The sequence below is a fragment of the Triturus cristatus genome, chromosome 7 (genome assembly GCF_964204655.1).
Source record: "Triturus cristatus chromosome 7, aTriCri1.1, whole genome shotgun sequence".
NCBI classification, from domain to species: domain Eukaryota; kingdom Metazoa; phylum Chordata; class Amphibia; order Caudata; family Salamandridae; genus Triturus; species Triturus cristatus.
In genome coordinates this window covers 1561962790-1561974317 of record NC_140590.1, presented here as the reverse complement: position 1 = coordinate 1561974317, position 11528 = coordinate 1561962790, and positions in this window count along the sequence as shown.

Genomic DNA, 11528 nt, shown 5'->3' with positions numbered 1-11528 from the left:
AAATGATGCGCCCACAACGTGAGTGATGTCATGGGTGAATCAGACACCATGTGTCTGTGATATATCCACACTGCTCCACCCCAATGTTACGTAACACATCACACAAGTCTGCTAATGAGCACCCAATATGGACTACATGTACCATAATGCAAAGTAGGAGAAACTGAAACGGGGGTTTGATGTCAGCCCACCCCATCCATGCAGAAATGTCATTAAATGGTCTCTTCCCCCTCTTGTTACATCTTTATAATTCTCACATGCACTGTCATTTAATTTTTATCCACAACAGAACAGCAGGATGGCAGTAGATTTGATTCCTGATTGTGGATGGATCTGGATGAATACAAAATGGCTGCCAACTATTTCCTGTGATGTATCTTTGTAGTTTACGGCCCGAAAGCGGAAGTCCCGATTACGGAGCGTAATGAGCGTGTGCGGACCCTCCGCTCCGGAAACTGCACTTATGGGCCGTAAACTCCGAAAATAACCCGGAACACAGTATTTCATACAGGAAATGTTTTACGGGAAGTGGGAGGCAGGAAACACATCACAGGAAATAGTTGGCAGCCATTTTGTGTTCATGCTGAGTCATCCTCTATCAGAGATCAGATCCTCTGACATCCTGCTGCTCTCCTCATCCTTATTTTCCCCATAATGGCTGAGGGTTTTGAAGAGAAGGCACCCCCTTTCAGTGAAAGGGAGTTAGACATCTTTGCTGAGGGGGTGCTGGCCAAATATCCTCAGCTATATGGGGACCCTGAACACCAGCGGAGCAATGCAGCCCGGGCCAGGCTGTGGGCCAACATCGGTGAGCGCTGCAGTGCAGTGGGAGTCCACACCAGGAGTGCGAGGGCATGCCGCAAGCGCTGGGAGGACCTAAAACTGTGGTCCCGGCACAAGGCTGAGGAGCTGGTGGGCCAGTCTTCCCAGCACCATGTGCATCGTCCTCTCCACTGTACAGGAGGGTCCTGCGAGCAGCTTGGCCGACCCTCCATGCTCAGCTGGAGGAGCATGAGCAGCAGGGACATGGTAAGTGCATCATATGCTAAATGTGTCTGGGAGTATGATGTGAGTGAAACAGTGCTGTACCATTGTGTGTCCGATGCCTCAATTCACAGATTCCGTGTCCTTGCAGCAGTCACCAAGCTTAAAAGGCACACTGTGGCATATGGACTGTACAGGGCAGAGTGCATTTTGGGAGTTGTAGTTTCGTCATGACAACTGGCTAAATGAGCCACAATTGTGCATTTATACTGAAATCTGCTCTTCACGCACCACTACAATTGGCACTAGGAAATCATAACTGATGTGCTCATTGGATGAGCAATGGTACATACACTGTCCAGTGTGTGCATGGCAGGCCAAAGGGTATTGGATGCTATGACTTGCATTGTATTTGTAGAGTTTGGGTTCCAATTGAGACAAATCATCATGTGCCATGGAGTCAAGACAGACTTTGACATCCTTGCATCACTTTTAAGCTTTCTAAATTTGCAAGGTGTGTCCATTGACAGACGTCTCACCCTCAGTGGCTTGTTTGACATTTCACATGTACAGGTAGCTGTCAAAACAACCCCCCACTGTTCAGCGGTGTACTGCACTACCATATCAGTCACCAAAGCCAGTATGTGCCACTGGATTGTTAGATCATGTGTGGGGACAGCTAAAGGCTAGACTCACAATGTAGCTACAGAAATAGCCTCTGTGGATGTGTGACCCACATTCGCCACTTGTCTTGTCCCATACAATGCTACAAAGGAGATGACACTTGTCCAGACGTTAAATAGCTGTGACTCCCTATAAATGGCCAAAATCCAAGAAATCGGGACTCTTCATGTTCTCCATTGGTGGACTGCTTTTGAAACCTGCACATGTAGCAGTGGAAGGACACACAGATCACCAGAATGCCAGGTTGAGGGTTGGCCAATACAGTTGTGTAAGCCACAAACATCCACGTGAGATGGCCATGTCAGACTCAATCCAGTAAATGACAGTGAACATACACGTAATGTGAGCTCATAGACACTGACAACTGGTAGAGTGTGATCAGAGGAAAATAAGTTTGACCTTGGCTCCTCTATGTATGTGTCTCGTCCTGCATGACACAACCATAACATTAGGACTTTGCTTACATTTCAGCAGACACAGCTGGCGAAACGGAAGGGCAGCAGGACCAGGTCCGGAGCGCAAGGCCACCAGTGCGGCGGAGGCTATACCCTCTTTCCACCAGCGAGGATGAGGAGGGACCCTCAACATCAAGAGGCAAGGGGATTGTGCCCACCCGGACTGACAAGGGACACCCTGATGCTGGTGCTACATCCCGGGAGGAGGCTGCGGGCATTGAAAGGGGGGCGGGGGTGAACACGACGCCTCGGCCCATGTTGTGGTGGAGAGCTACTCTCCCCAAGACTCTTCACCTCTGGGCCCTGAAGAGGTGTCCTCGGGCAGGCCAACACACAATCTGGGCCTGCCATCAGCCCCTCCCTACCTCTAGAGTCCCCCATTCCATCGGGGGCTCCAGCTGCATCCCCGGCAACCAGTCCCCCTCATCGTAGCTGCCAGCTAGACAACCTCATTGGCTCCGGACCTCAGGCCCCACATGCCTCTTGCCCGCCTCTCCCGGTGTTGTTCCTCCTGTGGCTATGCCAGTGGACTTGATGTGGATGTATGAGGGTCAGCCAGACATGTCCGTTTGCATCATGCTACAAGTGTGTATGGAGGTACGCTTGATGCGAGAGGACATTCTCCGATCTCTGGCCACCCTCACCACCAGCATCAATTCAATGACCACAGCCATGTTGTCTGTTGTCTCCCAAATCCCTTCCCATACCACCGTCAATGTCTTCCCCCCCCCTGTCCGTTGCCCCACACTGTTTCCCCCATACTCCTCGTGTGTCACGAACACAAGTGGTGCCTGTTCCTGCACCCGCCAGCCGTGTGCCTGCATCGAACTCAGGATCTGGACATTGTGGTCCTAGAGGATGACCAGAAGGACACTTGACTTTTTTTTTGGCTGGCAATTTGGAGGAATACAGCGGCCTCTTTAACCCATGAAATTTATAAGGGATTGTTTAAATTGTGAGAAAGGGATGAGAATTCCGTGGCTTGCTGGTGTTATTAAGAAATTATGCAGTGTGGGTAAAGGCCACTTATTTATTGATCCTACTAAGATTGAGCCCACAGATAAAAATGAAACTAAGTTTGCACTATATGCACTTTATAGTAAAGCGAGACTGGATGTGGAATTAACTAAATCAACTGTCCAGGTTTATGTGAACAAAGACCTGTATAGACAACCAATTCCTTTGTATCTTACGCTACCAATGACAAATCGGGAAAGATCACTACTGTTCCGTCTAAGGGCAGGTACTGTCAGATTTTTATTATGTTTTCCATTAGGTTATTTTTCATCGAAATCTGAAAGTATGTCATGCCCATGTGATGGAGTGAGTTTACAAAATGATTTACATTTCTTCTTTTGTTGTAAATTTTATCTTAAATATATTAAATGGTTTTTACTCCCATATTAAAAGAAACAAAGACCACTTTCCCTGGAGCAGTCTTATGCGATGCTGCTCACCCTGCAAACTGAAGAATTGATTTTTCGTGTTAGTACTTTTTTGAGAGTTATAACCTATGTACGCAAAACAATGGAAATACCTTGAAATAATATTGCTGCCAAATAGTATGTAACCCCGTAATGTGTGTTTAAATATATATTTAGAATTCTAATTATTTTTTGGGATGAATATATGTGATTGCTTTTATGGATTTAAAAAATTCGAATAAAGATTATGAAAATCGACACTTGACGTTGACGTGAACTATTATTTCCTTTTCTCCTTGTAAATAGACTGTTTTCCCTGAAGCTCCCTGACGGGTTATACATTTTTTTTTTTTTTGCCCCACCCCAATCCAGGTTCCCTTCTCCCTCTGCATCAAGACCATCATTTGTTTTCCTTTCTCCCTTCCAAACGGACGGTTGTCCTTTTGTACCTTCATACATTTCAATGAGGAATTCAAATTACTTCCACTTGTTTGACTTCATTTTGAATGTCTGGTTCAGAATATGGACACATATTTGGCGAGTCATCTGCTATGCACATAATGGCTTGTTGCAATGATGGGTTACACTTGTAACTGTGTCACACACACATACCTTCTCACATCTCTAGGCCACCTACATCGTTACACAGGACATGATACACAACAGAATCTTTTGTTTGTAGGTCTTTATTTTTTCAACACACATTCACATGGTTAAATTGTCTTGGGGTTCCTGTCACTGGCGACATTGCAATTTGTGGGGTGATGACCGCTCGGAGTGGTCAGTTCTGGCTCGTCGCCTACGTGGAAGTGGGTATTGTCCTTGGGACTGTCCAGGGTCATCTACATGTGCTGGGGCAGATTGTGTATGCACACTTGATGTTTGTGCCTGGATAAGGGCAGGTTGTGCATGGGGTTGGCGGTGCCTGTACAGGGGTTATTGGTGGTTGTGCAGGTGGTGGCAGTGCCTGTACAGGGGTTGGTGGTGGTTGTGCAGGTGGTGGCAGTGCCTGTACAGGGGTTGGCGGTGCCTGTACAGGGATTGGTGGTGGGTGTGCAGGTGGTGGCAGTGCCTGTACAGGGGTTGGTTGTGCAGGTGGCGGGAGTGCCAGTGCCAGTTCAGCCCACTGGTGGGGATGTGTACCTTTGCTCTGTTACTGTGCAGTTGGTTCAGGTGTGGGGATGTGCTGTCCTGTGGGCAGATATGATGGCTCCCCTCCCCGCGTTGACCGTGAAGGGAGACTTTGGATCACTTTCAATATGCCCTCCATCTTCATGGCCAAGGCATGGTGTCTTGCACCCTCTTCTCTTTGAATGGATATCATTTCTGATGGATACATCTGCCAGTGGATTCCTCACCTTGTGAATAACCCCTGCGCCAGCAACGTTCGGAAACTTTTGTAGCAGTCCACGCCGATGGGGTCTAAGATGACGTCACAGAGACACGGCTCCGCTCGCGACTCTGCTGACGTCACCGGCTCCATAAGAAGACCTCGTCGGCGTGATGACGTCAGTTCCCTTTTTTCCGCGACGTCGACGCCAATGTATTTTGGGAATCGTTACTAGTAGCTTTTCTGATACTTTGTGTATTCTTCTGATTTTCATCTGTTTCTCTTCGAGAAGATGTCGACTAGGAAGTCTGGTTTCAAGCCCTGTCGGGAATGTGGCAAGCACATGTCAATTACAGACCCACATGAAGACTGTGTTTGGTGTCGCTCATCCGACCACGATGTGGATGGTGGTTCTTGCTGCCGCAAGATGAGCTCCAAAGCTCTTAAAGAAAGGGAGGCGTAGCTTTTCATCGCCAGGATGAAGAAAGAAAAGAGAGGAAGGAGAAAGTCCAGATCGAGGTCGGCTTCCAAATCGACTTCGGGGCATGCTTCGAGAGGCAAGAAGCATAAGAAGAAGTGGAGGCATTCTTCTCGCCATTACTCTGATAAGAGTTCGGCTCCGAAGTCGTCTGCTCGGCGTCGGAGGGAATCCGTGTCTCCTTCTCCAGTCCCGGCCTCACCTCCAGTTCCTTCTTCTCCAGTGGCTTCGCTGGCTCCGGCTTCATCTCCGGTTCCGGTGATATCCCAGACGCCAGCTTCATCTCTGGCTGTGGATTCATCTCAGGCTCTGTCTCCGGCCCCGGTTGAGGATCTTCCAGTCCCGGGTGAGCCTGCGACCCGGCTAATTCCACCGTTGGCGCCGGCAGGCCCGAGTCCGGTGATGCCTGACCAGTACCCTGCATTCCCTGGACCAGGTCAGGACCCCTCGCATTATCTAAATGCGATGTATGGGGTGTTTTCGAGGCCCATGTATACCACTGGTGCACCTGTGGGTCCGATTGGTCCAATGGCTTTTAACTTGGGAGTGCCGCAGGTCTATCCTCAAGCTCCATTCATGCCGTTCTTTCAAGCGAAGCCGTCTTGGCATCTACCGGCGCCGAGGACGTCGACTCCGCTTCCCTCTTCACCGGCGCCGGCTCGACCTCGTTCGACGCCGGCTGCTTCAGCGGATCCACGTTTGACGCTGGCGCTGTCGGATTCGAACACGGTGCCGCCGACGCCGCTCGTGCGGCTTTGATCCAGAAGGAAGGCGCAGAGAGTGGTGGATGTAAGGAGGTATCTTTTGGAGGAAGCTGAAGCTGAAGAGGGAGAGTTGGTTGAGTCCAATGAGGTGTATGAGGAGCTAAAGGATGCAAGTGGGTTGGATTTGTCTCCTGAGTGGGAAATCACTCCACCATCAGAAGAGCCCTCAAAGGATGCAGCGCCGTATCATGCGGTCATCAGGAAGGCTGCGGAGTTGCTAGACCTCCAGTTACCAACCACGGAGTTCAGGTCTAATATTCTTACTGAGGTGCTGCATTCGCCTGCTGCAGTCTCGGAGCCTTTGTTGCCCTGTAATGAGGCCATTATTGACCCCGTATTAGAGGTATGGCGTAAACCTTTTTCAGCTCCAGCGGTCTCTAGGACAGTCACAAGGAGGTATAGGGCGGCTCCAGGGGATCCTGAGGTTTTAACATCGCACCCATCACCTGAGAGCCTGGTGGTTCAGGCTGCTTGTTCGGGAAGATCCAAGGGTGCCTTCCCTCAGGTTCCAGGGGACAGAGAGGCCAAAAAGATAGACCAGTCGGCCAAAAAAGTATTTTCTTCGGCCAGCATGGCCCTAAAATCAACGAACGCAACTTGTCTGTTGGGGCGCTATATCCGTGCGCTTATGGACTCAGTGAAAAATTGGCACCAAAGTTGTCGGAGGAGGATAGGGCCGGCTTCAAAGAAGTTCTGACTGATGCTCAGGCGGCTGCACGCCAAGTAATTCAAAGTGGACTGGACACAGCAGACTCATTTGCCAGAGTCATGGGGTCTTCTGTCGCCACCAGAAGGGGTGCGTGGCTAAAGTCCTCTGAATTCTCCCAGGATGTACAGTCTTTGTTGGACCTACCATTTGATGGGACTGGGTTGTTCGGTAAGAAGGCGGATGCTGCTCTCGAACGCTTCAAGGAGAGCAAGGCTACGGCAAGGTCGTTAGGTCTTCAATCCCAGCCAAGGGGATCTTTCAAGAAGTATAGAGGCTTCGGAAGGGCGACTTTTCGCCCTTACAGACAGACCCAGCAACAGCAAGGCTCTTTGTCCAAGGGATACAGAGGAAGAATCAGGGGTCGCTCACGTGGCCGTCAACTCTCCACCTCTTCTTCCTCCTCCTCTGCCCCTCCCACCACCGCAAAGCAGCCCTAGATCTGACATTCTGGATCATGCTGGTCCTGTGGGGGGCCGGCTTACCCATTTTCTACAAGATTGGGAATCTGTAACTACAGATCTCTGGGTTCTAGATCTTGTAGAAAATGGGTACGCCCTTCCCTTTCGGGAATTCCCTCCAAATTACCCTCCTTGTCAAGGGGTTTGCTCGGAGGACCACCGTCTTCTCCTGCAGGAGGAAGTTCTGAGTTGTTTCAGAAAGATGCAATAGAGGTGGTTCCAGAGCAGGAGAGGGGTCAGGGATGCTACTCCCGGTATTTCCTGATTCCGAAAAAGGACGGCAGATCGTGTCCGATATTGGACCTCAGAATCTTGAATCTGTTTCTGAAACAAGAAAAGTTCAAGATGCTCACCCTTGCTCAGGTTCTTCAAGCGCTGAATCGGGAGGACTGGATGGTGTCGATCGACTTGCAGGATGCGTATTTCCCCATCCTGAAGTCGCACTGGAAGTATCTCCGGTTTACGGTAGGATCGCAACATTATCAGTTTGCTGTCCTTCCGTTTGGTCTTACTACTGCACCCCGAGTCTTCATGAAGGTGATGGCAGTGGTGGCATCCCATCTCAGGAGGTCGGGGATCTCGGTTTTCCCCTATCTGGATGACTGGCTGATAAAAGCGGAGTCGCCAGAGAAGGTGCTGCGTCATCTGCAGGTTACAACTCAGCTGTTGTACAAATTGGGTTTTTCGATAAACGTGCCCAAATCTCACCTGGTGCCCTCTCAGCGCAACCTGTTCATAGGTGCGGTACTGGACACTACTGTTTGTCGAGCATTCCCTCCTCCTCAAAGGATTCTTGTCATACAGGAAATGATACCTTTATTTTACAATGGGGCTGTCGTTCCAGTTCTGAAGGTCCTTCGCCTGCTCGGTCTGTTCGCCTCCTGCATTCTGTTGGTCAACCATGCACGCTGGCACATGAGGGCACTCCAGTGGTGCCTCTGCAGGCAGTGGTATCAGCACAAGGGAGATCTCAGGGAGTCTGAGGATCTCCAGAGAAGCTGCGGCGGATCTGTCTTGGTGGAGCGTGGAGGGCAATCTGTCTCAAGGAAAGCCCTTCCATCTACCTCCATCGGTGGCAACAGTGATAACGGATGCATCCACTTTAGGGTGGGGTGCTCATCTGGGGGATCTGGAGATCAAGGGTCTTTGGTCTCCAGAGGAAAGGTTGCTTCACATCAACCTTCTGGAATTGCGGGTGATACGTTTGGCACTCAAGGCCTTCCTCCCTTCCCGGTCAGTCTGACGGACAACACTACCGCGATGTGGTATGTCAACACCAGGGAGGAGTGGGGTCTCTGCAGAGAGGCCCTGCGTCTATGGTCCTGGGATCAGGACCATCAGATTTGTCTGTTGGCAAATCATCTGGCCGGGGTGCTGAACGTGCGTGCAGACAGTCTCAGTCGGCAGTTCTCCGCCGACCACGAGTGGAGGCTCCATCCGGAGGTGGTTCATCACGTCTTTCGGACGTGGGGGGACTCCTTGGGTGGACCTGTTCGCCACTCACGAGAATGCTCACTGCCCGTCATTCTGCAGTCTCCAGTATCCAATGCAGGGAGCGTTGGGGGACGCGTTTCAGTTGAGTTGGGGCTCACAACTCCTTTACGTGTTTCCTCCCATACTCTTGATTCCTCGGGTTTTGAGGAAGATTCGCAAAGACCGGGCCCAAATTATATTGATCGCCCCGGATTGGCCAAGAAGGGTGTGGTACACAGATCTTCTCCACCTCTCCTCGTGCCCTCCGCTCCGTCTCCCTCTGAGGGCAGATCTCCTCTCGCAATCGGAGGGGCAGGTTCTACACCCCCACCTCCATAGCTTACACCTTCATGCCTGGAGATTGAACGGGGCAACCTGAACTCTTTTTCTCTCCCACCTGATGTGGTAGATGTAATTTTGTCTGCCAGACGTCATGCCACTAAATCCATATATTCCTATAGGTGGTCTAAATTTGTAATCTGGTGTGGAGAGAAGTCAATTGACCCTTTGAAAGCTCGTCTTTCTGACATTCTACAGTTTGCCCTCTCGCTTGCCCAGCAAGGCTTTGCTGTGGCCACTGTAAAGGGATATTTATCGGCTTTGTCGGCTTTCCTTTGCTTGAGGGATCAGCCGTCATTATTCAAATCACCTATTGTTCTTCGTTTTCTCAAGGGTCTTACAAACAGGTTTCCTCCTACTCCCTTTATTGTGCCTCAATGGGACTTAAACCTTGTATTATCTTATGGGTTCTCCCTTCGAGCCCTTACACAAGTGTCCCTTGAGACTGTTGTCCTTTAAGACGGTTTTCCTCATTGCAATCACCTCGGCAAGGAGGGTAATTGAGCTTCAAGCTCTAAGTTCAAAACCCCCATTCTTGACCATTCATGCTAAAAGAATGGTACTCAGGACCAGGGCTGCGTTTTTGCCTAAGGTGGTTACTCCCTTCCATCTGGGGCAGTCCATTACCCTTCCTTCTATCCTCCCCCTCATCCTTCCAAGGAGGAGGAGCGTCTTCACCGCTCGGACCCTAAGAGGGTGGTGAGCTTCTACCTGGACAGGACAAAGGACTTCAGGGTTGATGACCAGCTCTTCGTGGGCTTTGTTGGCTGCAGGAAAGGTCGAGCGGTGCACAAGCGTACCCTTTCCAGGTGGATTGTCTTGTGCATCAAGATCTGCTACTCCCTGGCTGGTAAAGAGCCTCCAGAGGGTTTGAGAGCTCATTCCACTAGAGCAAAGTCTTCCACGTCTGCTTTGTCTAGGGGTGTTCCTGTGGAGGACATTTGTAGGGCGGCAACTTGGGCCTCCCTCCACACCTTCGCAAAACATTATTGCTTGGACACTGAGGTGAGGAGGGACGGACACTTTGCTCGTTCCGTCCTTCAGGACTTTCTGGTATAGAAGGGTGGACACCCTCCTCCGGGAGTGGGGACTGCTGTGGAATCTATTCACAAGGTGAGGAATCCACTGGAAGATGTATCCATCAGAAGAACAAGTTACTTACCTTTGGTAACGCTTTTTCTGGTGGATACAGTATCTGCCTGTGGATTCCTCACTGACCCACCCGCCTCCCCGTTGTCCATCCTTCTATACCTATAATTCTGTTGATGGTGTTTCAAGATGTATTTGTATCTATCAAGGGCATTGTGTTATTTCTTTTGCCTTTCTACTTATTCTCCACACTGTGTGTGTTGATTTGTGTACTGTGTATATATAATACTGTCAGTCCGTCCGTGTGCCTCGAAGGCACGGAAAAAAGGGGTGGAACTGACGTCATCACGCCGACGAGGTCTTCTTTTGGAGCCGGTGACGTCAGCGAAGTCGCGAGCGGAGCCGTGTCTCTGTGACGTCGTCTTCGACCCCCATCGGCGTGGACGGCTGCAAAAGTTTCCGAACGTTGCTGGCGCAGGGGTTATTCACAAGGTGAGGAATCCACCGGCAGATACTGTATCCACCAGAAAAAGTGTTACCGAAGGTAAGTAACTTGTTTGTCTCGCATATTTCTGGACATGTCCTGCCAAGTCCTATCCATCCTATCTAAAACTTGGCTCAGCCTGCCCACCACCTGAGGGAAGTGGACCATGTCCTGCAGGGACACCGACATGTCGGACAGGGTAGCCTCTATGGCACAAATGTCCTGCCTCACATCTGTCTGCTGTTGGTAGAAGTCCTGCTCCCACTGGCCATCATAGCCAGGTCCAGGCCCTCTCTGCAGCTGTCTGCCATGGATGGGACGAGCAGGTCCAACAGCTGGGGAGGGGGTGGCAGGTGGGAGCCTGTGGGCAGGAGAATGGTGCCCTGGGGATACCGGCACCACAACAGGGCTGGTACTTCCCCCAGATGGTGGAGAGGATGGCAGGGATACACTGTCTAGGGAAGAGCGGGTAGGGGAACCACCATGTTGGTCCTGGATGTGAGGGAGTGATGTCTGTGTTGTGATGCGTGGGAGCTGTGGCTGGTTTGCTTGATGCTGGGGACAGGCCATGCTTTGCTTGGGAGGAGGCTGACGAATGTTGCTTGGCAGAGAATGTGATGCCCTGACCGATTTTGCCAATCTGTCTCGAAAGCTCGCATTGGCATCTGTATCGTCATCAGACATGTTGTCCTCATCATCCACCAAGTCGACGTCCTCAGGAAATTCATCCTCCTCCTCTTGAGCAGTACTTGCTGCCGACATCACTGCTTGGAAGATCAGGGGATTCTCCCCTCTGATTCCCCGTCGGCCCGCACTGGTCATAGGCCTGTCATCGTCGTCCTCAGCATCCCCTGGAA